This window comes from Ischnura elegans, chromosome 5 (assembly GCF_921293095.1).
Source record: "Ischnura elegans chromosome 5, ioIscEleg1.1, whole genome shotgun sequence".
In the NCBI taxonomy this organism is placed as follows: Eukaryota; Metazoa; Arthropoda; class Insecta; order Odonata; family Coenagrionidae; genus Ischnura; species Ischnura elegans.
In genome coordinates this window covers 81,899,251-81,925,798 of record NC_060250.1, presented here as the reverse complement: position 1 = coordinate 81,925,798, position 26,548 = coordinate 81,899,251, and the positions used below count along the sequence as shown (strand labels likewise).

General features: G+C 38.8%; 1 protein-coding gene across 6 annotated transcripts in view; it reads left to right on the top strand.

The window, feature by feature from the left end:
- Positions 1-26,548, top strand: part of LOC124159116 (protein retinal degeneration B) — a 274,532-nt gene that overhangs the window by 12,862 nt on the left and 235,122 nt on the right. The gene's annotated exons all lie outside the window — the stretch shown is intronic.

Below are 26,548 nucleotides of genomic sequence, written 5' to 3'. Positions count from 1 at the left end.
GAGAATAAATAAAAATTAATGTGAATATATTTTTCAATAATGATTTTCCCGCAGTGTGTCGTACCATTTTTATTCAACCAACGTGCTTCGACTTCAATTACAGCATCAATTTTCTGATGACTCGGATATATACTTGTTTTTTGCAGGAGCCTGAATTTTATCCTAAAAATTATGACAATTTTTATCGTATGTTATGGTGGCCTATTTGTGTCTTTTTTGTCTAAACGATATTTATGTTCAAGTCATAATATATATTTTGCATGCACCAGGTATGCGTGGCCATAAAGGCTGTTTTACACGGCGCACGCAATTGCACATTGGGACGTATGTACGAAGGCGCAGGCAAAATTACGTCGAGTAATGCGGCCTTGAAATCGTATAGAAATGTGCTGTTTAATCTACGAATTCCACAAAAATATCGATAAATATTTTGGAAACCCAATTAAAAGAACTTTTAGAAGGAGTAGGTACAATTAGGAGGAGATTTTTAAATTATGAAAAAATATTTACTTTTGCGATTACGGTTGTTCACGTATTTTTTAAAAATATCGATTGATTGCGTATAAATATTACTTATATCTTATAGAGTACATAAAATATTACTTTTTATCCATATTGTAATGCAATGATTGCACGATTTCTGTTAAAGGAGTCTGAAAAAACCCTCCTATGGTCCTATTGATGTTACAATTTTACTCATAGGTAATCTCTATAGTCACAGACTCAACTTTGTGGAAGTTCATTTCAATCAATAAAAACGAACAAACTTTGTATTAATCCACCAATTTATTTACGCGGTACGACTAGTTTCGACGCAGCGGCGTCATCCTCAGGTACACTCATCACTTCATCATGGTACTTCAACTCATAGGCTTCAATCATATATGGTAATGGAGCAAACGGATTGCTCATAAAATTTTGGTAGTTGGGAGTTCCAGAGAAAAATCTCCCGATGCTCCCCATCCGTCGGACAAGATTACAATACATTAGGACAGGGCGTGCTGGCCTACTTCTTTTCCGAGTGAATGGCTAGGGTTCGGTGCCGCTGATTTGCCCCGGGCGGAATCCCCTCGCTCTTAGGCATCCGCCTCGTGATGCGCTCTCCGTGGAGGAATTCGTCGGAGCATTCGATTGAAAGCATTTCTACCCTGGAGGTCTGGGACACAACGTCACCACTACCACCACCACTGCTACTACTTAGCTTGTTTCCCCGTCCCTCTATGAGCCTAGTTGAGAACTGGACTTACTGGACGTATCGACCGCGTATCTCGATGGCCATATACTGACAGTGTTGGTAAAAGTACCTAGAAAAAGTTACTGCATTCAATTACTGTCAGCTCGTACAAAAAGTAAGAGGTTACGAGTTCAAATTACTGGTTTACAAAGTAATCAATAAAATTATAGTTACAATTGCTTCTTGTAAGATTGTCCACTCTAAAGACCACCAGGCAACTGTCTAATATTGCAGTAAAAATGTGGAATAATTGAGTCAAAGAAGTTATAAAGGTACAATTTCACGTGCGATACATACCATTATTGTAAAAACTGGAAAAACACAAGGGGTGCCATATTTTGTACCCGTTATAAGTAGACCACAACATAATAGAAGCTGAACCTAAGCAAGCAAATTATAGTAATCAGGGAATCGAAGTTATCTGTAGGCTAATGTAAATCAGTGAAATCAGTACAGTAATCGTCGAGTACGAGCAAGTAAAGATTACAACGGAAGTATCTATTCCTGCCAAACTTTCTCAGCTCGTTGGGTATTATCTAGATTTCACTTTAGCTCACAATATTATGTCCGCATCTCTGATTTTCTGTCTGCTACTTAATTAATTCTATATCTCCTCCATTACAAAGGTGGAACCTCCTTTGCATTCATTTGTGTAACGTAAGTTGTGAAAGCGGGTAACCTTATGCTTAATGATGCAAGTGTGATGCATCTTTGAAAATACGTTGAAATTATCTTTACGGTTATGTATCTTGCGACAATTTTAACCTTTAAAGGGCGGATTTAAATCCCAGATGTATCTCTGCATGGCCGGGAATTTAAATGGGTTAGGTTTAAAATACAAGCAGCTCTTCAGTCAACACTCGAGCGACGACATGACACTCAATGTAAGCCGATTTTAAACGAAGTGTGTCTCAGTGGCCCTTAAAGGGTCCTGCTAAGCCATAAACGAAAACATTAGGTGGTCCCTTTTGGTACCGCAAGGACGATAAAGGTTAGTGAACTTTGGAATAGGAGGTATTTTTTTTAGGCTTGAAACATAAGGTATGTTCCTTAATGCTTTTTTGTTCATTGCTATATATTTATGTTTGATAGAAGATTAATGAAGCACCGAGAGCTTAGTAGCGATTAAATGCTGAAGTGCTCAGTGATGCGGGCAGCCGCCTCTTAGGATACGGCAGCACTGATCAATAGAAAATGGAATGGTGATTTCTATTGCGACTGTAAACTTCTGCTGACCAGAGCTAGAAGAAAACATATTCTGCCTTTAGTATGATGTACGTATTACTTATTTTCGTTGATCGTTGTAAGACGTAATACGTTATGAGAAGGGAGGTAATATCTACCATGCACAAATATCATTTTGATTTGAAGCTACTTAACGATCGATCGAACGATCTTCAGGGAATCAGGGAAGTTTGAGAAAATCAATGCAAATGCGGGCAATACATTTTTCTGCTTAAACTTTAACTTAAAATTCTGGCGTATGGTCTATAGCCTTGAAAAAAGAATGAAAATGGCCTAAAATGTGTAACAGTCGGAGAGTCTGTGGGCATTAATGACGTTCATCAGTTGCTCTTAGCTGTCGGCGATCAAAATTTGTCGGGATGCTCAAATATATTTATAGAAATGGATTAAATGTCTCTTACATGTACTGCCGTTAAATAAATCCCTCCCCGCTACTTCAAAGACTCAGCAAATAATTCCGCTTCTCAGCAACCTTCGCGGGACAGTTAAGGATATGTTTGTCATTGTAATGGGTGGAAACCGGGATGATTTTTCAGTACACCAACTTCATAGCCCTTTGATTGTGTCTGTTTGCGGAATAGCACTGAAAATCCTAAATTCTCTTGGTGAAAATTTATTCGCATTCACCGACTTGAACCAAAGTCTATTGCAATCCAGTAAAGAATTGATGCCTCTGTTGTTAAAAAGCTAAGCTTCAGCTTGAGGATTAGAACGCCGAACGCATGCAGCAACATCATGTATACAACAGTCAAGAAAGTGGCGGATGTAATGGAGACGAGCGGTTTCATAACGGTTCAACACTGGCCGGTGCGAGATTAATTTCTTAACATCACTCATTTCAAAGGGCGACAATTAGTCTAAATTTCTAAAAAAAATACTCTTCCAAAATAACTCACAAGGAAATGTGTACATAGTCGAGTAAACATCGATCAGTCATTTCAAGTACAACATGGTCATGTTCACTGCACTGCACAGTGGTTTCATTCTCTAATCCAGCAGGGGAAGTCATTTTTGTTACTTCTGCAAAAATGCCGTCCAGGATTAAAAGACTACAGAGATTCCATAGCCATGAAAATGAGTATTCTTACAGTAGCAGTGTTGGTGACTTCTTTTGCATTCAAATGAGCAATTTCAACTATATTGAAGAAAAAAATCAATTAAAATTTTAATTTACATTTAGATGAAAGAAGCAACTGTGGAGTTATAGATCGCAAAGTACTCCATACTTTGAAATTTCACCAACTCTTACTTCGAACAGAATGCAGAATATTTTATTGTCAGTAAATGTGTTTTGACATCAATCTTTAACTGAATGTTGAATTATTCATTCAATAAACACTAGAGTGCAAAAAAGCTAGTTTCGTATTCTATAAGCGGCCTTTTTATTTCACGAAATTAAAACAATGATCTGCCTACTTCTACATCTTATCTGCCTACTTATCTGCACATCTATATGCGTCATACTTTGGCCAGTTTATAAATTCGGTTATGTTATTATTATATATGCACAATATACTAACATTCATTCCATTGGATTAGATTTCCACAAATGAAGTCTGAATTTATTGTGTACGCAAGTCATTCGTTTTTCGGCAAAACCTATAATCAGAGTACAACATTACATCCATATACGTCATTAATAATACTTTTATTTTTACTACTTTCAACCATGATTACCTTACACTGATCTCCATTCACTTATATTCATTTTTTTCCTCTTCCCTGGGAAATCGTGTTGCGGGTCCCGAAAACGATTTTCCCCGTTGATATCGTTGATAATTCCGCTATCACTCCAGAAATAGTGTTTGCTGCCATTATCTTATCAGGGAGAGAAAAACTAGTTTTAACAATGGACGTGTTTCCCACCATCATATATCCTTGTTCATGATTCCATTTCCCGTCGTCCGTGCTATTAGAGATTTGCATCTCTTGGCACCACCTTAACTAATGCACGATATCCAGCCGTGTCTCTATTTTTACGTGTTCCCTGATTTCCCTTGAGCTAATGCGAATCTCATGGCATTTTCATTAATCCATTGGTTGCTCAGGGGACGGCAACTTTTTGACACCTAGGAGTCACATATTGACATATTCGAAACTGGCCAAGGGGGTCAAGTGATGATCCCGCTTTATGTTTTTCAAAAAATGGTGTGAACATGTCTGTTTTTATGGTAATATGAGTCAGTGGATCGACGAACTGACAATTTCCGTCCACATGCAGACAATCGAACTCAAGATCTCATTGCATCCAAGTGTCTACCGCTTTGTTTTCATCTGAAGAAACAGAATGTTAGCGCCAATGTGACAATAAAAGCGTAAAATCAACAGTTTTGCAATGGTTGTCAACTCATGCGGCATTTTACATGACGAACGTGTACAAAAACTTCTTGTTCGATACGATGAGCACCTTAATAATTACGGAATTTTTGTGGAAAGGTAGTTTAAAGTGAGGGCATTTATATAAAAATGAAATTGTTAAAAAAGTTATTTTTTAACATTTCTAAACGGCATTTACTTAAAAAAAACGCGCCTCGTAATTTTTTGATCGTGCGTACTAATGGGGAAGTAGTTGATATAAAAGTTACTTGTGAGATTTTACTGTTGACCATTTAATTGTCACCGTCATTGTCTAAGACTAGCGGTTCCCAGCCTTTTGTTTGCTCCTGTACCCCTTTATATGTATATACCTAATATTGCACCCCCAAAAATGAAACGTGAACGTTTTATTACATAATTTCACAACGCGTAGGTGACACTTTTAGTTATAAATAATTGTACAAACAGAAAATTTGTTTTAAATACCCCATATAGTATGTATAAATATTTCCTGATTAAGAGATAAATAGTTCTTGGTGTCCGCCATGACCGATTATTTTCGGCGTACCACCGAGGGAACCGCTATCTTAAGGCCGTTGTACACGGGGCATGGAATTGCGCAGGTTAGAACTGCATTAATTTCTAAAATGGCGTTGAGTTGCGCGAATGCATGAACGAAATTAGAACAGGGGCTATTTTGCCATCTCACGTTCTCGCATGTGTTCTAGCAATTCACCGCTTTACACGACGCAATTTCGACTGCGCCTTCGTACACACGTCAGATTTTGCAAGTACGTGCCCCATGTAAAACGGCCTTAAGGCCCGTGGAAATAAAGCAGCAAGCATTGTGAAAAGTTCCCATCCCAGTGATTCTGCTCCCTCTCGTGGCTGTGGCAACTCTCTTAAAAACTCTTTTCAAACAGTGTTGTGAACATGACCCCGTTGTTGTAGTACCTTTTGTTGGGACCGCCTCCTCCTGCTTTGTGCTCATGGACACACGTATACACCCACACACAGTCACATGCACTTACGCCCATGTCCTCGTCCGAGTGCCCTTTGGGTGTCAATCGATGCGAGAAAGGCGAAGGACTACTTTTCTTGGGCGTGAAGTGTACCGGTTCGATTCTCACGGCTGGAAAGAGAGCGTCGTCGCATTGATCTGAAAAGGATGAGGAGGAGGAACCTTCTTTTATTCTTCTCGTTCCCATGTTGCGTCGGGGAGGGGATGGGGAAGGGGATTTTTTTTAAGAATAGGGCGATGGTTCTCCTCCTCGTGACGATGAAAAATAAAACAAAAGATAGTGTCGCGGTCGCTCGTGAGAAGTGCTGGTTGCGACTTCGTCTTTCATCGTGGAGAGGAGAGGGTTGGCTAAAGCGGACGGAAAATTTTCTCTTCTCGAAAGATTATTTATTTTTTCTGTCCATTGTCCTACTGGACGCTAGTTTCCCTGCAATCCTCGCTATGTTACAGTGAATTTTGGGGTAGTTGTACTAGATTGGAGGAGAGTTAGGGCTAAAAATAATCGATGAGCTCTTATATTGATGGTCATCGTCGATTGTCAGTTGTCTATGATTCTCTTCGATTATCGATAGTGAACGATAGTTATCAGTTGTATCTGGTCAGCCTCTTTATCTTGAAGATTGAACTGCATCATGCTGCAGGGAAGGAGTTCGAAGATTAGTTGCTTTAGTCACAGAGTGTATACTCTGTGCTTTAGTTAAAGTCAGCTATAGTGTCAACTTTCTCATAGTTTTTGTGTGTCAATTTCTGTGGGTGTGTTCGAAGATAATTTTATGTCACTGGATTAGCCTCCTTTTGCGAGTTAAGTCATGATTTTGTATTGTGGATAATTATGCTGAAGAAATTATCGATATTTGCCTAAAAATATAACTATCGAGTTACGGATTGTAATTTTTTTATCTACAATTTTGCGAAAGCAGTTTCGGATTCCGTTATTTACTAGTTCTTTGGAATTTGTGTTTGATTTTTTTGTCATATGATATAGGCCTAACTACGTAATTCCTCTATACGGCACTACAAATAAAAATAGCCAGTTTCATCGTGCAAGTATTAACACCAGTACAATTTTAAAATTTTGAAAAACCATTTACGAGCAAATTTTACTAGTGTATGTAAATGAAATTTTAACATTAAAATGGATTTATGTGAAACGATGGTAATTGAAAAAAATTGATGAAAATTTACGTAAATAATTTTACGTAAATTTTACGTAAATAAGTCCTACGAACCCATTTATCTTAGGATTCCATATCGTTGGTAAGCTCTGCAATGATTTTCCTTCATTATAAGATTATCTAGAGGACGTTATTTTACTGCATTTATTTGAGATATTATTGAGATACTTGTGAGAGATGGGAATTTTTATTGCCGAATGCCTCAAAATCCTCTATCTTTGAATTTTTCCAAGCACATTATTTTCCTCATGAAACTCAAAGACCCCTCTACCCGGTTGACTGCGTACTGTACTCGAAAAGAGCCGTTTTTTTCCAGAGCCGCTCCGATGAAAATAATGATGATGTGCTTCATTTACGGCTCGCTTGAGCATTAGCGCCTCCATGTTGTTTTTCATTACGGGTCATTTGTTTGAGGATGAGAATATTTCTGGTCTGCCGTTACTGTCAAATGAGTTATCTGCGGGTTATTTTTCCCCCGACGTGAAAATCCCAATTTCTTCGTCGTATCTCCTACGCTTTGCGAGTTTGTTTCCTCTGGGATGTTCACGGCGAGTGTCATATTTTTTTTCGCGGCTTAAATTTGTCCGCCAAGCCTCATGAATGTAATTTATTCCAAAATTCAGTGGACTGTACATAGGAAATTCAGAAACATTTCTCCGACGGTGTTAGGATCATTAGTGAGCTGAAATCATCGTACAGCTCAGTGGTTGTGATGAAAGTTGGTAAGATTTTTCTGCATATTATTTCTCGTGTTATATTCTCGTGATTAGGAGATGGATTGAGTGAAAATTACGTTGGTAAACAGTGGCGTGAAATTGATGTTTTGAAATGACTCTCGTTTGTTGTTTTCTTCTTACTGTTGAGCGCCACACGCCGAAATTCCGGTGGATAGACAATGCTATATGGCTCTCTCATGACATGGTAATTATAATGAAGGGAATTCCATGGAATATTGAAGAAGCCAAAACCTTGAAGAGGGCTAAAAAACTTTAGAAGGATAAGCTACTTGAGACAGTTGAAGAAGGGCATAAGAAAGAACATTGTAAAATTGCTTGGGTATGGAATAATTGGAGGCCTGCAATATTCCTGTTTAATTTTCATGCATCTTCTCCTTATATATAACATCGCATGTGTAACCACTCACTCACTCATGTATACTAATTCCCGACCACTTCCAGAAAAGCTGGAGAGCTGAAATTTGTTGCACAGGTGGAGAAAAAATATTCATCGGGAGGAAAATTCCGAAAACTCGAAAAAGTCGATTAGTTTTCGAGATATATCGACTTGAATTAACATGGGAGCCTTATGGGACTAAAACTTTTTCCCAATTATTCCGTATTTGTTAATGTTTTAGGAATATGAGATTCCTGTGACGAAAACTAGATTTTTTGTTCAATTTTTCGATGTGATTGCCATTGCGATATTTTGATAAAAAGTATTTTTTATGATTTTTTGAAAATTTCCTTTGCTTTTCTTACGGGCCTATCTTTGGATTTTTTTTTACCAACTTGCAATAATCGTAGGACAAATTCCTTGAAACGCAAGATACTAGATTTTTTGCTTGATTTTTTGGCTATCTTGGAATATTCACAAGTCGAAAGAATTCCGAGGAATAAACGATTTTCGATTTTCCATTGTCGAGGAGACGAATATTAAATTTCGGATTTCGGCTTTGAGACTTCGGCATATGAAAATTTGGAATCTCCGTGAAAACCCTTAGAGGGTACTCCGTACCCTCACGCCCTACCCTGTTTTTCCGATAACCCTCTTGGTTTATTCATAATAAAATTCCGAAAAATATCCTGCACGTGAGAAAATCATTGTCGCCATTATTTTGTGAAGCACACGATCTTGAATAACTTAGCAACCGTTCAAGTTAGAGGAATGAAATTTTCAGGGTAATACTATTATCAAAAAGGACAACTTTTGCAATGATAACCAATCCACTCGATCGATTCATGTGAGAGTTATATCGATACCAATCTCCTTGGATACGCTTTATTCGCTAATAACTTTCTCGTTATTCGAAGTATGAATACGAAATTCAAATGTAATACTAAAGTTGACGTGCTTAATCTGCCAAAAGTTAAATCAAGCGGATCGAATTATTATAAGCGAAGTTATAATCGATCCAAGGGTGCATTCGATACATGTCTTTTTCAGACTTGTTTACATAGTTACGGGGATAAATTTTTTAATTATTTGCTTAGACAGCAACGTACTATACGTACATGTAACATATTTTGATGAGTAATGGTTCATAATGAAGATATATCGAAATGAAATAATATCGATATGCCTCATTTTCTCCTTTGTTATTGAATGTAGATGTCTGAAATTTTTAGGATAGTACGTGATTGGTGATATAAGATTTCTGTTATCTTTTCGTCTCCATGGCAACCATAGTTTCAACTTTATGCCGAAATATATTTTCAATGTAAAGTAAATGGGGATATATCAAAATCGTTTTATACAAATATCCTCACAAGCACACGATCTTGAATAACTTGGCAACCGTTCAAGTTAGATGAATGAAATTTTCAGGGTAATACTAATATCAAAAAGGACAACTTTTGCAATGATAACCAATTCTCTCGATAGATTAATGTGTGAGTTATATCGATAACAATCTCCTTGGATACGCTTTCTTCGCTAATAACTATTTTGTTATTCAAGATATGAAATCGTAATTCTAATGCAATACCAAAGTTGACGTGTTCAATCTGGCAAAAGTTAAATCAGGCGGATCGAATAATTAGAAGCGAAGTTATAATCGATCCAAGGGTGCATTCGATACATGTCTTTTTCAGACTTGTTTACATAGTTACGGGGATAAAATTTTTAATTATTTGCTTAGACAGCAACGTACTATACGTACATGTAACATATTTTGATGAGTAATGATTCATAATGAAGATATATCGAAATGAAATAATATCGATATGCCTCATTTTCTCCTTTGTTATTGAATGTAGATGTCTGAAATGTTTAGGATAGTACGTGATTGGTGATATAAGATTTCTGTTATCTTTTGGTCTCCGTGGAAAACCATAGTTTTAACTTTATGGCGAAATATATTTTCAATGTTAAGTAAATGGGGATATATCGATATCGTTTTATACAAGTTTCCTCTTTTGCGAGATTAATAAAAATATAAGGACATGATCCTTACCATAGAGGTCACATTTAGCAATGATGAACATCCCGCTCTACCCGTTTTCCAACAAGAAAAATCGAATCTAAAATGCTGGAATTCGATTTGTCGCTTACATATTTTTTTATTTAATTATGAAAGGGACTTAAACTCTTACCGGTAGATAAATAAAGGTACAAAACAAGATAAAAGTTTCAATAAACTAATGCAGTCGTTATAGTTGACGTTATGTTCGATAAAATTGTGTACTGTAGAGATTCCTTTTGCAGACCTTTTACTATAGTTGCTGGGATAAGACTTTTAACGGTATGCTAGAAGGTAACTTACGATTCATACATATAAAATATTTTGCAGAAGTACATCCCCTTTTCAAGATATGTCGATATGAAATTATATCGATAAGTGTCATTTTCTCCTACCATATTAACCGTACCTACCCCATATTTTCGTCTTTTAGTACGGTATTTATATTAAGGCCATCTTCAGCCAACAGAAACAAAACTGGATGGTTTACTCACGCGATAAAAGATGTCACGTAAAATTGTTTCGTTGTAAAAAACACGGTTTTCCCATATTTAAGCCACGAACAGAGATACTTTGGTCTTATTTAAATTCATTTCGATTGCCAATCTAATTAGAAATTGAACCCGTATGTATTCATTTGGCACATCTGTCGGAATAATAGGGATTCGTGGCAGTAATACATCTCCTTGGAACATGCTATTTATATCTTAGTGTGATGGGAAAATATTTCAAACGGCATAAACAATATTGACGGTCGTCAAGGGAAAGGTAAGCGAAACACGCTAAACTTGAACCTTTTTTGGATGTTTATTTCTAAATTCAGTGTAAATCAGGTATAAAACGAAATGAATCTGCAGCATTAAGAAGGTGCAATTCTTTTCCTTTCGAATGATATATGGCTTAACTTAATGTGACCATTTCCATTAATTTTAATGTGCAAATACAAATACGTCTGCAGGCATTAAAAATTTGATTTACATGTATTTCTTATGGAAATGACTCATGGCACATTCCAGGGACTCATGAGCCCAAGAAGCTCAATAAGAAACCAATCAACTCTTCTTAATCATAACTCCCGATCCCCGTTACGTAATATCAGGTGAAGGATAACGAAAATGATATTTCGTCATAACATGTTCTACGAAATGAAGTTAACAGTTTCTTACAGCGTCGTTGATTACTCAGAAAAAATTAAAATATTCCGATACTCAGAAAATTACGATTTACAAAGGATTAACACAACATTTCGTAAAACTATTCCTGACCGAGCGTTCGATTTTTACCATCGAGCGGGAGTGAAAGTGACTTTGTATCAACGATATAACTCTTCGCGGGGAGTTTAATTAACTTAATTCAAATAAAGTAGTTAAATAACACACTCATTTAAATGAAATGTGCACTCTATTGTCGTTCCGACCAGAATAACAGCCTATTTATGTCACCAAGTTATAGCCAACGTTTCGAATTATTTTAAATAATAATCAGGGCTATGAATAAGATTAATAGATACACAGCAGGTATTTCTCCCTTATATCTGTTTTATTAATTTAGGTTAGGGACTGAAACTCTAATTGGTAGATAAAAATAAGGTACAAAACGAGATAAAAGTTAAAGAAAAGTAATGCAGCAGTTACAGTTGAAGTTTTAATCGAAAAAATTGTGCGTTTTATACATCGCTTTTGCAGACCTGTTACTGTATTTGCTGCGATAAGGCTTTTAATGGTATGATTGAAGGCAAGGTAGTATTCATACAAATTAAGTATTTAGCAGAACTACATCCTGTTATCATGATGCATCGATATGAAGTTATATCAGTCGGTGACATTTTCTCCTACCATATAAACCGTACCTGACCGAAATTTTTGTCTATTAGTGCGATGAAATGTACGATATTTATAGTAATTCAATCTCTAGCCAACACAAATAAACTGGATGTTATACCGCACGCGATAAAACATGCCACGTAAAATTGTGTCTGCGTGAAAAACAAAGTTTTCCAATATCTAAGCCACAAACAGACATACTTTGGTCTTATTTATTGTCATTGCGATTGCCAATCTAATTAGAAATTGAACCCGTATGTATTCAATTGGCACATCTGTCGGAATAATAGGGATTCGTGGTAGTAACATATTTCCTTGGAACATGCCATTTATAATTTTGTGTGATAGAAAGATATTTCAAACGGCATAAACAATATTGACGGTCGTCAAGGGGACAGTAAGCGAAACACACTAAACTTGAACCTTTTTTGGATGTTTATTTCTAAATTCAGTGTAAATCAGGTATAAAACGAAATAATTCTGCAGCATTAACAAGGTGCAATTCTTTTCCTTTCGAATGATATGTGGCTTAACTTAATGTGACCATTTCCACTAATTTTAATGTGCAAACACAAAAACGTCTGCAGGCATTAAAAATTTAATTTACATGTATTTCTTATGGAAATGACTCATGGCACATTCCAGGGACTCATGAGCCCAAGAAGCTCAATAAGAAACCAATCAACTCTTCTTAATCATAACTCCCGATCCCCATTACGTAATATCAGGTGAAGGATAACGAAAATGATATTTCGTCATAACATGTTCTACGAAATGAAGTTAACAGTTTCTTACAGCGTCGTTGATTACTCAGAAAAAATTAAAATATTCCGAAAATCACAGAAAATTACGATTTACAAAGGATTAACACAAGATTTCCTGAACTTATTCCTGGCTATATAGTTCAAACTTTTCAATAATATACAACTATGCATATGATTTTAGGAAAGGCAATCGTTTCAGAAATATTTCAATCGATATATCCGCGAAAAAATAAAAATGGTGGACACTACTCATTTGTTTCCCGGGAATGTCTTACTTTTTACTGTATTACTCTCAAAATATGAATGCCATATGGGCATCCTCTCTTACATATGATAGTAAATAAATGTGACCATATATCTTCGAACCCCGGAAACACCAACAAAAATTAAATCATGCATATATGTCTCCTTTTCGGGTACTTTTCGTTACAATTACCCCAATTTTCCAACCCCTACCATGTCACGGAAATTATGTGGACGATTGGTGACCCCGTTTCCCCAATACACCCCGAAAAAAGTTGAATTTTTCATTTTGAAGTCTACTTTTTGGGTACTTTTCGTCACAATTTCACCGCTGATCCCTACCCCCACGAATCATCTCTACGGAGGTCACGTGAAATACTGGTGACCGCAAGCAGTATACACCCATATAAACCCCAGGTATCCCCCTGAAACTCTCAAAAATGTAAAATGTGACATTAACTCTCCTTTTTGGGACTTTCTGGCCGACATTACGCCGCACTGCCCGTCCCGTCACAGCTCTAGATATGGAATATTTGCCAATAAAGGGCCACCGTAAACCATACGGGGAAAAAACCTGAAAACCCTCGATGACCTCCTGGAACCCCCCAGGAAATTTTAATTTTTTAAGGTCGCCTTTACGGGTAGTTTTCCTCACCATTCATCAGTGTTCCCTAAACCTACGAGTTATTAAAACCCCCGACAACCCCGTTAAACTTCCCAAAAAATAATTTTAGTAAAGGTCGCCTATTTGGGTATTTATCTCCAGAATTCCGCCACTGTTCCGGATCCCTACGACTATCGGCACGGAATTTATGAGATCGATTTATTACCACTGGTTGACCACAAATATGAAACCCCCGGTATTTTGTTGAAACCTCCCCTTAAAAATTAAAATTTCCAAATAGGTTTTTCTTTGATGGGTACTTGTCGCCGCCACTACGCCACATTGCCCTACCCTTTCCAATCATCGCAACAGAATTAATGTGGATTTTTGTTATCCGCACGTATAACACACATTAAAACCCCTACATTCCTCTGGAGCCCCTGTCGGAGGAGGAGACCCGTCTAACCACCGAGGAGGCGAAGCCGCCCCTCAACCATTACTAATAGATTTGACTTGACGAGGTCGATCGTAGGGGAGAGTCGCTACCCGCGGTTGCGCCGTGGCTTCGCCGAATCTCGTTTCGAAATATGCAAAAGTAAAAACGTCTGCAGGTATTAAAAAGTAGCTTTATCTGCATTTCTTATGGAAACGACTCCAGACCCTTTCCAGGGCCTCATAGGCCCAAGAAGGTCAATGAGAAACCAGTGAACTCTTCTTTACTGGGTTCCATTTTGACGAATCTAGGCAAAAGAAAGATAAGATCAAAAGCTATACTGTACAGGGAAAGATATGAATGCAAATATGTACTGCTATGAATGCCAGTGGCGCAGCGAGGGGGAGAGGTTATGTGGGATAGGTTCAAGGCTCTAAATAAGTTAAATATATTTTACTTACTTGGGTTAATATAACTTTCGGAATAGTGCTAGAATTAATAAAAATATCCCTCACAAAGCCGTAAAAATCACCATTTTGAGCCTTTTACCTTATTTTTTTTCCGGCGGAAGGCCTCCGCACCTCCCGCTTACCCTGGTGGTAATGCAATATACCTCCAAACCCCCCAGTATTAGTTGTGCCTGAAACCCCTCCTAGCCTTATTTCGTAGCTGCGCCCCTGCCACCAATTATGCGGTTAATGAATATGGCGAATCTCGGCAGATGAAAGATCAGATCGACAGCTATAGTAAACAAGGAAAGATACGAAATCAAGCATGTACTATTTTCAATACATTCTCAAAATATATACTTAAGGGATCTTAGGGGAGTTTTAATAACTCAATTAAAATAAAAGAGTTGAATAACACACTGAATTCAATGCAATTTGCACTCTATTGTTGTTCCGTCCCGAATAACTGTTTATTTATTTTTATTTATTTATGCAACGCCTTACTTCATAGCAACAATGCAAAATGACCAATCTGGAAAGCGTAAGCGGTGGTGAAAGGTACCCTCCGTGCACTCATGCGTAGGAGTTAGGGAAGAGTGTTTGGGGTACAGGAATCCCGGAGACTGAACCGATTATCAATGGAGCCACAGGAAACGTATGGTGTTCTTTGTTGACGGTACCTCTACGCTCAGGCAAGCGATCGATTTCAACATGGAGTGGAAGTGAAAGCGACTTTGATGTAGCGATGTAACTTTTCGAGGTGAGTTTAAATAACTTAATTCAACTAAAGTAGGTAAATAACACACTGATTTCAATGCAATATGCACTCTTTTGTTTCAACCAGAATAACTGCCTATTTATTTCACGCATTATTACATAACAGAAAGCCTAAGCGACCAATTTCGATCACAATATTTCACGCTGCGGCGATGAAAATGGTTTGAATTAAAATTATAATTGTTAATATTGTAGAAAAATAACCCTCCTGGTTGTCGCACCCATGTACTTTGCTTTACCTTCCTGGCACAATCTCTCGCGTAGCAGTGATGAATGTTGTTTTGAATGTAAATTTATGCGGAAAATGTTTGTGAAAAATCTTTAGTTAGTGGTTATGGGTGTCATCTAACCCTGATTTTCCTTAATGTTGCCCTCTCTCGCGTAACAGTAATGAACATGTTTTGGAATTTAAATTTTTATGGATAATAATAGTGAAAATACCTTGCGCAACTGGTTGTTACTAAAGTCTAACGCTGATTTGCGTTCGTGAAGCCATGCATCCCGTAAGAAATAAAAACATATTTTACAATACCTATTTTTATTTATAATGTTAATGAAAATAACTTACATGCCTGGTGATAGTTTTTTTGTCTCGATAAGTCGCGTTCCTATTGCCATGTCTCGCATAACGTAGAAGAAAAAGTTTTAGAATTGCTAATTTTAAAGATGTTAGAAAACATTAAACTTACTGGTCTGGTGATATTTCTGTTTCACTTTATTCCGCGTTCCTATAGCCAAATAGTAGGCTGCATAATCAAATACATCTGTGGAAGTTAATCTGTCATGGAAATGGAATTGAAGTTATTACGGCCTATAAAATTATGCAATTAGACAGAAAATTAATTTACATAGCATCATTCAAACGCAGAATTTGTACTTTTTACAATACTTTGTGCTCCCTTCCTCGTACTTGTGACAGTAAGACGAAGTAAAGTAATACCTTATGCATTCCTAAAATGTTCTCCACTTAACATGAATAACGATTTCTTTCCGTCAACCTTTGTTCCAGTGAAAAGAATTAAACCATCTTTGAATTTTACTATTTTCCGAAAATACGCATGCTATTAATTTCATACTCCCGACCTTGGGATACTATACGGGTGGTTACAGTTTACTAGGAAAGTTAATGAATGTTTTCAGGCTCTCTTCAATTTACTTTACTCGTTTTTTAAGTAAGTCATTTCGAAAAGCTTTCGAATCGTACACATAACGGGAGAAAATGCAGTATTTCTCTATATTGTCATGTTTAGTCGCATTTTTGAGGTAAAAGAACACCAACATTTTCGGAATCACTGTACAGCTTTCATTAAATGAATAACTCTTATCACCTTCTATTTACGTATATTTGTATTTGGAATCTTGCGTTAAACCCGCATTTTAAATACAAACACTTAAGCCATACTTTACGTTCCAAGAACGGCAATTCCGTGTATGTACACTATGATCATTGTTTGGATAACTTACAATTTAACGTAACGCAGTATAATACTATCCAGACATTATTATAATTCACGAAATATTTCATTTCACGCATTTTGTACCGCGTACTACTATACGTCATTTCGGAGTGTGCTGGCGAAGCTGGCTGCGGCGGGCGCTTTACTTTCTCCTGGCCGGTAAAATTGGTCCCTGGGACTTAGTGGATAGACGTACGAGGAACGGCGTTCCGAGGAGTTCACCGTCGATGGCGGTCGTGGCACATCCAAGGGTCCGCTTCCCTCCCCTCTGCACAAGCACTTTTCGGTCACATTACTCGTATGAAAATTCTTCAAACACCCACAAAATTAGACGGCGACGGCCGTTACGAGGACTAACAGAGGTGGGCGCGGGGGGCGTCAGTAACCCCCGGGCGGCGAAGCCACCCTTTACTAGAAACTGCGAAGGCATCCGGAAGAAGAAGTGGCGCACCGGTGGGGGCTTCTACCCCCCTGGGCGGCGAAGCCGCTTCTTAACGAATAACGGCGAAACAGTTACGATGACTAATCGGGGTACACCCGGGGGGGGGCACGCTCAACCCCCGGGTGTGGCGAAGCCCCCACTAAGCGAGGAACTGCGAACCTGTCCAGGGGAATGAGCGCGGCAGCCCCGGTTAGACTGCTTTAATCTCCGGGCGGCGTGGTGCCCACAATGAGGAATGCCGAAGCCGTCTAGAGGTCTAGGCAGCGCAGCTTTGGGGGATTCCTTACGAAGCGCAGCCGAGGTTAACGACTCTTCCCTCCGACTGACCGTGGCAGGGAACGGTGAAGCCGTTCGGGAAGGCGGCCGACCAAGCTGGCCGCGAAGTGGGTTCTTCAGGTTCGAGCCCTATATCCCCCGAGGATTTTGTGGACAGCGGTAGGAGAATGAGCGACAACGTTCCGAAGACTTTGCCGACGATGCCTGTGGTGAAGCAGCCAAGGGTCCGCTTCCCTACCCCCTGGCCGGCGAAGACGGTGCCTCTCAATTTTTGGTCATATTATTCGAATAGAAATTCTTCGGACAACCACCAACTAAGACGGCGAAGCCGAACAAGGGGATTCTATATTAAAAATTGACGCCTATCGTACGACCAATCTCTTACAAAGCTTGCAGTTACATGAAAGTATGCATTACAGTTCGGAATAAGTCAACTTAGCCGCGCCCCTCCCCCTTCCGCTCTGATCAGCGGGGATTTGGGAGCGGAGGATCAGGAAACGGCGAAGCCGTTACTAGGAGTTCGCTGGCCACGACGGACGTGGCGGGTGCTAACCCTACCCAATGGCCGGCGGATCCGGTACCTAGAACTATATGGACAAGATACAAGAGTGTGCTGGAGAAGGTGGGTCGGTGTGCGCTATCCTTCCTCACTGGACGGCGAATACGGCCCCGAGGACTTTGTGCACAGAGATTCGAGGAATGACAAAGCCGTTCCGAAGAAATTGCCGGTGAAGCAGACCGTAGCGTTGTAGAGGGTGCGTTTTCCTTACCCACGCCCTTCTCTAACCCGGTAATTTTGGGAACTGAGCTTCCAAGTGGTGTTTCTGCGAAGCCGGCAGATAATCCGTTTGTGAATACCTTTTACGGAAAAAAAGAATACGTTCCATTGCCCTCGACTTATTTTCGTGCGTTGAATAATGAAAATGATTACCATACATGCTGGCAATATCTTCAACCGGATGTTGGCAACAGATTGTTTTAATCTCCCTTTGCTACAGAGATGTAAGCAGAACAATTCCAAAAATCACATAAATTTCGATAAATAAAAGATTCGGAAAACATATATCGTACTTTCGGCCGACCGAGTCCTTACGACGGCGGCTCAAGCGGGAGCTAACGTTCCCCCTGGACGGAAAAGGGGTTTTTGAACTAAATGGAAAGAACTTCGACGAATCAAGAGGCCGTTGCGAAGATTGCGACGCCGAAACCGGCAGTGGCGTAGCCGAGGGTTGGCTCTCGTTCTTCATTCGCGGTGAGATTATTCGTAAAAAAAATTCACCAAACACACACAAAATTAGACGGCGAAGCCGGATCCGGGGGTTCTAAGGGGGCGGAGCCCCCTAGCGAGCTACAGCGAGTTGTTATGTATATAGCTGTTTGAACGCTATACTTTTATGCTGGGATCTGTATATTGTTTTCTACACGGCTATCTTACTACGAATTTTTGGTGAATATTTTGTGAGTTTCTTGCGAAAATCGTATATTTTATTTCGTTTTCCCGATTTGAAACCAAGGTAATGGTTTTAATTATTGGTTTAATTGTTTTTTACAAGTGAACAGTTTAGGTGGGGGTTATTCCATCCCCAACGCTTGCGCTATCATTCTGAGGGACGGAAAAATGATCGTATGATTCAGGCTTTACTCAGTGAAACTTTTCCTTCAGTTTTTGCATCCATAATATCCCTCGCGTACTTTTTATGTCTCATGACATGGCCTATCTACCACGTCCTTCTCCGTGAGATCAGTGGATTAAATTCCAAGAGGATAGGTGCCACCGCTCAAAGGGCCCTTGCGTACGCATGCATTTAACCTAACAAATTCTCCAATAAACCTTATCTGCCCCCTCTATTAATTCTCCTATAGATGTGAAGTTTATTTTTTGCTTTTTAGTGCACTGATTCTTGTAATTTTTGGAAAAAGCGTGTATTTTTACACTATTTCAATACCTTCGTTAGTCCCTCAGGGATTTCTTCCTCCCCGGAAGTTGAGAACAGCGGGCAATTCTCTCTATCTCCTCGCTTAGAAAATCGGAGATTAGAGGTATTGATAAAAAGCAACTTAGTGTCGAACAAGGTTCTTCTCTTCTAAGTTTTTATTGACGTCATATTTAAGTCATACTTTCCCTCCCACGCGAAGGAATCCTTAAATAGCTAGACTTGTAACTCCTCAAGGTGTGGGCGTTTCTTGGGAATCGGAATGATGGAGGAAATTAAGTAAATACGGTAACCATGGTAAAATGTTTGGCCTTACTTCAGTGTCTGAAGGTGGGGGTTCGTGAGAATGTTTCTCCTATTTTCTCAGAGTGACGCATTGGGTTTGATTTTTAAACCGTTCTATGATTCCATGAGTGTGTGAGTATAGCTGGAACTAGAGTTCATTTCAAATATCTTGGCGCATGAAGAGGTAGCACCAAGGTTTTCGAGGGAGTGAGGGCAGAGGACTTGTGACTTCCTGAAAACCGACTAAAATAGGATAGGCGAAGCCTAGCCTCCGGGATATTCACTCCTATCAGACCTCCGTGGCATACACTTCGTGTGTAAGTTAGCTGTGTTGCCAAGTGGGAAAGGGTTATTCGTTTCTTGAAAGGGTTATTCGTTTCTATTCACTAACAAAGTCTTTTGGGAAAACATGGTAACGCCCATCTCTCTCTCATCCCTAGCGTGTCAGGTCCCACCTCCTGCTGCGACGCCGCTCGAAACATTATTCCGAGTTTTCACGACAGGTTTAGTCGCAAAGATATTTGGAAAAAATCATAGCTAATATATATTTTAGAAATTAATTTGAGTGCTCTTGCATTTTCAACGCCCCGGCACCGTTTGACCTTTCACTCAAAGCGAAGTCCTGCTGCCTGTTAGGGATATTTTTTCCCCACTGTTAAATTTGAAATGAAGCTCGATGACAAATTGTGTGGGTAACATTCTTTTTTTTTTGATTTAATGTCATTCATCAAGCGTTCGCTGCATTTCACTTAAGCGTGCTCCGAAAAAAGAGCCGAAAAAGGTTGCACACGGTTTATTGTGACTAAGTAATGTCGCCTGATTCGACGCGGAGCATTAACTAGGTCATGCCCGGTTTTCCCCCCTCAGGGAATTCATTGAAAGAGGCGCCTGTGCTCATTAATTCGGCGTAAATCGGAGAGCCCTGGCTCGTGACATTCAGTGCATGAAAACGAATTGTCCTGGGGGTAGTGCCGGAGAAGAACACTTCTTTTCGCTCTGTGCTGGTAATTCGCTCTGTGCGCATTTGGTAGTTTTTGAGTGACGCCCGTTGAAATTCGCTCAATGGCAATAAAACTATGTAATCGCTAGGAACAATTTTGGCTGGTGAAACTTGTTGGAGCCAGAATTAGCACTAGTGTGGGCTGAATGTCATTTTATTTTGCGAGAATAACAATGGGGGAACTTATATTCGTGTGGGCGGGGTTGTATGGTAATAGTGTGATTACCTTTATGAATTTCTTCCGTAAAAATGGTATGGATGAGATTTTTCGATTTTGAAAGGAAAGTAAAAAATGAGAATGGCTAGTTGGGTAGTTAATTTCAGAACTTTGCTTTACTTTGTACCCTTAATAATGTATTCCATAAAAGAGATGGATGTTTTAAATGAACTTCAGGATGGAAAATTAATTTGTGTAGTTTTAATGATATGGTTTATAAACTTTAGCGAACGTATAAATTGCGAGGACACCCACGGAAAGTTAAATTCCTCAAGGTAGTTATTCAAATTATGAATAGATTTTATTAAAATACTGAAATGTATCTTTTTCCGCGAGGTTTAATTTCAATGGAAATAAAATCTCTTGCGGAAAAAGTATATGAACAAACGCTGTCGTATTAGTCAGGCCATCATGTGTTATTATCATTTCATTATAGAAAGTATGCGTGGAAGCCGAATATCAGACTTAACTCTAATTGCGGACCATTCTTATCACTACAAATTGTAGAATAAGGTGCGCTGTTCTTTGACGGGAGAGTGGCATCGGCCCACAGTGGTCTGAAATAAAAAAAACTGCATTTATGCACACTACATGAATCAACAATCAAAATATGCATCTTGAGGAGGAACGCTTCAGGTGATGACTCATAAATAAATGGATAACTAGATTTTAAACTGTAGAAAAACAGAATATGAGACTTTCACAAAAACCTCTTCCTGACATTTCAGTAGGATGACCCTCTATTCTCAATTATGTATATTGTTGTAATTTTATTGCATGTACTTTACTGCCTCATTCGTATATTTGTGGGTTTTTAAAATCACATCACCTGCATATGTCAAAAAATTATCATGTTTTATAAATTTTAAAGTTCTATTTAATGTTGGTAAACAATTTAGGTCCTAAAAAAGACCCTTACAACACACCGTGTTTAGTGATTTTTAGGTAACTCTGCCCGTTATTTAACCTAACAACTAATTTCGAATTGGACAAATAACTTTTATATCACTCCGGATCAGTGCCTCTGATTATAATATTCTGAAGATCATCTCATGGATAACCATATCAAAAGCTTTTTTATGATTTGTAAAATATACAAATACATAATTTTTCTTGTCAGGACTTGAGTTTTCTCTATCTGCAAACTTTTCTGAGGCATCTTTTGTTCCTTTTTTATCAAATCCTTATTAATCACTATTTACGAGTCCGTGTTTGGATACAAAATTTGTTAAGTGAGATGCAACATAATATTTTTCATGTGCCATAATCAGATTTGATAATAGCAATACGCAAACGTGTTAAAATAAGGGAAATCGCATATTTTTATTGAAAATTTCAGAAAAATATATACATAGTTATTTCGATTTTAGAAGGCCTTGATCAGAAAATTCATGCATTAAGTGCTGGATGAGGATAATAGATCGTGATATTCCCATTATTATACCACGTGAAATTGAAGGATTATTCTGGAGTAATAGGATGTAAATTTGGGCCATTAACTGGGCTAAATTTCATACATGGTCGCCAATTCGATGTTTGTACTTAAAAACTATTGCATAGGAATATAATTTTCTGCATAACTATTTTGCGCTGAAAGAAAAGCCTTGTACCAAGCATTAGTTATGGAGCCCGACGGTTTCTCCCCTTCGTTGAACAAATGTCATCTGCAATGGAGCGGGGGCAAGTTGGAGTAAGATTTTATTGCATGAAAACGTGGTGGAGACATTGTTATTTTGAGTGTACACATCCATTTAGTTCCTTTTACTTCCTTTTTTTTATGTTTTTCTAACTTAAAGTGGAAATTAGGAAGGAAAAAATGGATCATTTTAAAAGTGAAATAACTGCCAAAAAAATGAAGGCTGGTGAGGTAGAAGTATCGATATTTCCTTCGATAAGTGTCATTTTGGAAATAATATGTCTTAAATAACCACTTTTTCTTTCGTATGGTGTCAACACCTACCTGATTATGCGTCGAAGCGCGTTAACTATGAAACTTAAAGGTTGACAATTTTTGTTCAATTTTATCAGAATCGTGGAAAAAGTCTAAAAATTATAGAAGTTCCGATCCATTTTACCATATACTCGGTGTAAGAAGGCTGATACATTGAGAAACTCTTGTTCGAAGGTAAAAAATTTGAATTTTGGCCAGATTTTTTGGATTCCAGCCCACCGTGCGACCTTGCTGTAATAACTGTTCAAAAGGCCATGCGACTCGACATCGCTAGCGACTCGATTTTCACCCTCTCCCCTAAAGATTTTGGGTATTTAAAAGTTGACCGTTTCTAATAAATTTTATCGGAATTTCCTGATCGTGAAAACGGTCTCAAAGTGTTAAAATTTCCGATCCCTTGTGCCATAGACCCTGTTTAAGAAAGCTGTTGCGCAGAGAAACTCTAGCTCGAAAGTAAAATATTTGAATTTTGGCCAGCTTTTTTCGATCGTGGCAATGTAGCACACTGTGCCGTCTTGATGTAACGACTGCCCAAAAGGCCATGCGTATCTCACCGCTAGCGACTCGATATTCCCCCCCCCCCCCCCTCTCTCCATCTGGGCAATCAAACCCCAAACTCTATCCGCCAGCCTTAATCACATTGTAACCTACTGGTTTCTGCGGTCCGTTTCCCAGCAGAATAAACTGCGGCGCTTGAACGAGCGTGCGGAACACCGCCGATTGAAAAGTTCTGGTTTCGGAGTCTCTCTCTCTCTCACTCCTTCTCTCCGTGTGTGCTGGAACCAATCGATCAATATGATGATGGAGCCTGTCCGGCGAAATTCCTCCCTACCAGTTTCACGTCGGGTGTGCGCTGTTTATAGCGTGTGCGAGCGAAGATTGGTAGGAGGTAAAGGGAGGGAGAGAGAGAGTGGACCATTTAAAAGCCATCTCTCATTTCAGTAGTCTAAAATAAGGCGTTTTTTTCTTGAGTCGGAATGCATGGGCTGTTTCGAGCGTGGGAGTCCTTCTGTGGGTTATTATCCACGTGGTGGGGCGAAAAAAGTTTTTGGAGAGGACTGGTGGGGTATGTTACTCTTGGGGAAGGTGGAGACAGCAGTCAGCAGGCTGGCAGGCATGAAAAAAAAATGGGAAAGGAAAAGTTTTTGATGTTTTGAGAAGTACCACCAGGTGGAAAAATCGATTTCCCTTACTATCGAAAATCGAGTTTTATTAGTAAGAGATCAAGGAAATCGCGATCGAGCCATTAACTTCGAGTTTCCATCCAAACTCGATTTTCAAACACCGATCTTGAACATTTCGTTTGATCCCAGTAGCGTCACTAACGTCATCCGTCTCACTTTGTGAAAGACTTTTCTCTAAGGCCGGTAAAATTAGAAAGGCACGCCCTCGATCTTCAAGAAAGCATCTCAATCAGTTAATCTATCTTAAAAATTTTTTAGAAGCCGAGTAGTTTCAAGCGGTGATCCAAAAACTTAAATGTGCTTGCATTTTTCTAAATTTTTACTACTAATAATTCAAGCATGTGTGAGTTTTTTCATGCTACTTATATTTTGAGTGTTCTACGAAACAATAGTATACTTGTTTTTATACAAAGTGGTTATTTAAAAGAACCGTCGATTTTTTTGATTAATTGGTCTTCCGGTTCAACATTTCGATTTTTTTAAAGTAGAGCTTTTCATTTCGATAAAAAATCTATTGCTCGAAAAGTAGATTTCGACCGACATTTTTCCATCTCTACACCTGGTTGTTTGGAAGCCTCTTTGGGTTATGAGCTTCTGGTGAAAGGAGGAGAAAGTGCGAATGGAAATCATCTCCGAACGTTTAGGCTTATAATAATTCGGATGACGCTAGCAGTTCATTTCGCCGCCTCGTCATTTTTCAGCGATTTTATATGGTTAATTATTTTCTGCTAATCAAGGGCGTATGTAAAGGCGTGGCCAAGTGGTCTGGGTCCCCCGGATATGAGTAAAATTTTCAGCTTTCAAGCCGTCTACCTCCCGTTGCATAGAATTTTCATAGTACAGAAAGAATTCTCGGTTTCTCAACCGGGTAATTTTCAGCATACTCGTATCTCGCGACGTTTCTTAGAATGACTTGTTCCTCGAAACTTCGGGAGAAATGCATCCAAATTCCAGGTGGAGACCCCGATAATCCTTTCCATGCCTAATACGCCGGTCAAATCTAAGATCTTAAATTTATTAATACACTTTCATAGTACTGAGTTAAAGGGAATTGTAACATTTAAGGTGCCTACCTTCCACCATTCAGTGCCATTGCAGTACTTCGTGTCTAATTACGGGTACTTGGTTACTTTATTTCTTTATTTCGCTTTTATTTTAAAGAAAAAGTATCATGGGGTGTCCCAATATGAAATCACTCAACCCGCACTATCTTGTCCCCTCCCCCAGCAATATAATCTAATACGCTACTGCCTGTTAATGTCACCAAGTACATACATTACCTTCCGTTCTTTGAATTTTGCTAGGGCGTTCACGTCTGTTGATGATAAAACTTGAAATATTTTTGGAAAGGCGAACGAGGGTAAAAAGTGCTAACCTTTGACCTTTCAAATGCCGCATTCGATTGTATCGCTTGGAAAACTGAGCAAGAAATAGCTAGAATCACTTGCCAGTGAAGTTAAGGGAAGAAAACATTTTTTTCAATTACTGGATTTTTCGAATCTGTCCCCTTTATGGCACCCATGGTCTGCAACTTGGCAATTTTTAAAACAAACTTCGGCGTAGAAGTTGGATTTCATCGATCATATTTCGAATACTCAAAACATGGCTAGATAGACTGCAAGGGCATTGTTTTTGTAAGAATTTAGCAGCTTTGTAGATAAGGCAGGAATCAAACTTGAAGAATTTGCTATTAAATTGGGTAATTTAATTTAAGCAGCATATTAAATTAAAAGTTTATTTACTTTAATACATTACTTGTTGTCAGTCTCATTCATTTTAATGTTACTTTGGAAAAAATAACTTTTATCACTTAGTTTTTGTATATTTTTAACTAATGGTTTTCATTCATACTTTCCAAGTCCTGTAGTTTGGCGTTGACTTAGATTTCCGCTGCATCGCAGCGGAGCCCTCTTGAAACGTATATTCTGACTCAATGCCGTAAATTATCGCCCTTGCTTTAATTTGATTATTTCATAGCTTAACGACGCCTTCCACAAATAATTATCCTAACGCTTTTAAGGGGAAACATCTCAGCACGGAAGTGTTATGATTACGCGTTGGAAGTGTGTGCCATGTTCTTCTCGCTGTTCCCAGTTGTTGTGATGAGCGGCGTCGTAAATGCCCAATAGTTGGCGATGAGCCTTCCAAACAGGCTCCTTCAAAAAGGCACTCGCTGATCCACCCTTTCATTCCGAAAGAGGGGGTGGTTTAACTGGTTGCATTACACTGCTCTGGAACGTCGATATGCTAGATAAATCTTCTCGGGCTTGGCACCGGGTATACTCTCCTTGCACATCATACGTTTTCGCCTGTGCGGGAAAAAACCGCACTGGCCTTTTTCTATTAGTCCACGGAAGAAGTTTACGAGACCTTTCACATTGTACGGTTAAAACACGGGCACGATTTTTAGTCGCATTGCTGCCGTCCAGTGCCATCTACCGATTCGATCGATGGATTTTTCTTCCTCATAGGAAAATCCACTAGGATTGGTAGTATATTAATTGCGTATGCTTGGTTTCGCTGTTAGTAGGGCCCGCCCG